Raw genomic sequence first — 2,278 nt, forward strand, 5'->3', positions numbered from 1 at the left:
GGTGGAGAATTATAATCCTACCATGTGCTAGGAAATGGAGAGGCAGAAATACTTAAGAATGATGGACGTGGTTCACATTTCCTGCACGGTTACTGTACTCTGTCAGACAAGTTATATGCACTGTCTCATTTAGCTCTCTCTACAATCCTAAGATTTTTCAAGTGAGGAAACAGAATTAGACTCTCTCTCAACCTATATGTCAAAAACTTTCAGTCCTACAGAACAAATAAAAATACTATGAGGAACATTCACAGAAATTCACCATTTTTTGTTGCTGAACTACTTCAAAGTAAGTTGCTGATCTATTACTTTATCCTACATTTTATTTGGTTGTCCTGTCTCTTGAGACTGGTTGATCTAGAAAAAGTCCTTTTTAAAAATGATGTTGATGTTTTGTTTTGTTTTGTTTTGAGAATTCAAGATTCCTTGCAACCTGGATGTGTTCATTATTAGCATCAGTTTTGAAAAGTGGAACCTCCATAGTTGGCCACCTCCCTAAATTGACCACTTCCTTAAGTTGACCTAATTTTCATAGACCGGACATGCAGCACATGTATGCATCAGTACAGGTAGCCTACTTCCTTATGTTGACCAGTTTGTAATACTCCCTTGGGTGGTCAACTTACAGAGGCTCTACTGTATTTCTTCTTGTCCATTCACCTAGCCCATATCTCTTAAGTGAGAAATTCAACCCATTCCCATTTACTGAAAGAATTGACAAGTGGGGTAGATTTCCGTTCATCCTGTTGGGTAGAACTTTATTGCTTTGTCTCATCTCTGAGCCCTTGTGGTATCTGGGCGCTGCCCTCTAGCTTTTGGTGGTTTTTGCACTGGTGGTGTCTATGATACTGGCCCATTTATAATGTACTTCTGAGTATTCTTGGGTGGCAGATTTGGTCTTGAAAAATTTCCTTAATGTGTGTTTGTCTCAGAAAGTCTTTATTTTTCTCTCATGTAAGAAAGTTAGTTTTGTTTGATATAAAAATTCTAGACTGGCCATTATTTGGTTTGGATAATGAGTGAGAATGGGTCCCAGCCCCTTCTGGCTTGTAAGTTCCCTGGTAAGAAATCTGTAGTTAATGGGTGGCACCTGTGGCTCAAGGAGTAGGGCACTGGCCCCATATACCAGAGGTGGTGGGTTCAAACCCAGCCCCGGCCAAAAACTGCAAAAAAAAAAAGAAAAGAAAGAAAAGAAATCTGCAGTTAAGCCTCACGGGTTTTCCTCTGTAAGTTATCTGATGCTTTCACCTTGTGGTAAGAGTTCTTCTTCTGTGTTAACTTTTGCCAGTCTAATGACTATCTGTCATGGTGATTGCTTCTTGGTGATCAATATCCCAAGAGTCTATTGTGTTTCCAGTACCTGGATGTGCCAGGTCGTTGGCCTCAGCCCATGAAACAGTCTGGATGTGGACCACTGCGCTATCTTGCTTGGGGTAGGTCTCATTCAGGTCTCGGGTGCTGAAGCATCTTATAAGTCACAGTCAATATTAGTAGGAGTGAGCATCTCAGCAGCAGTCTTAGTAGGAGTGCTGATCAAGCATCCTCTGAGCCAGAAGGGGAACCAAAGGAGGAGGAGCCCCGCAGGAGCACCCACTAGCTTCTCCCATGGCTATTTATACAAGTGATACACCATAGGTGTGGAGACTGCTGTGCAATAGTGTCGGTGTTGTCGTCTCATGCTCTTACATGCTCTTGTGCTCTTTAACCAGGGACCAGTGATGTTAAATGCCTCACTAACGAGAGCCAATGATGTTAAATCCATTCCCCAGTCCCTCATCGCCAATATATTTCTCACAGGTGCCTCCAACGTGGATGTCCAAATTTCTAGCAAGACCTGGAAATTTTTCAGGTTTTTCAGCCATTGTGTATTTATTTCTGTACCTTCAGGGATGCCTACAATTCTTATGTTAGGCCTCTTTACGTAATCCCAATTTTTTTGTAGGCTTTGTTAGTTCCTTTTATCTTTGACTGAGAATTCAAAGGTGTTGTCTTCTAGCTCTGAGATTTTCTTCTGTGTGATCTAGCCTATTCATAAGGCTTTCCACTGTCTTCTGAATGAATTTTTTTTTTGAGACAGAGTTTCACTTTGTTACCCTTTATAGAGTGTTGTGGCATCATAGCTCACAGCAACCTAAAACTCTTAGGCTCAAGTGATTCTCTTGCCTCAGCCTCCCTACTAGCTGGGACTACAGGCACCTGCCAAAATGCCCAGCTATTTTTTTGTTGTTGGTTTGTTTAGCAGGCCCAAGCTGAGTTCAACCCCACCAGGCCTGGTGTA

At 41.9% G+C, this 2,278-nt stretch overlaps 1 protein-coding gene across 2 annotated transcripts in view; it reads left to right on the forward strand.

Moving 5' to 3' along the window:
* LOC111721719 (N-acetyltransferase 8-like) overlaps positions 1-2,278 on the forward strand; it is a 26,052-nt gene that overhangs the window by 11,050 nt on the left and 12,724 nt on the right. The gene's annotated exons all lie outside the window — the stretch shown is intronic.

Source organism: Otolemur garnettii, unplaced genomic scaffold (assembly GCF_000181295.1).
Source record: "Otolemur garnettii isolate 467f Iridium unplaced genomic scaffold, OtoGar3 scaffold00068, whole genome shotgun sequence".
NCBI classification, from domain to species: domain Eukaryota; kingdom Metazoa; phylum Chordata; class Mammalia; order Primates; family Galagidae; genus Otolemur; species Otolemur garnettii.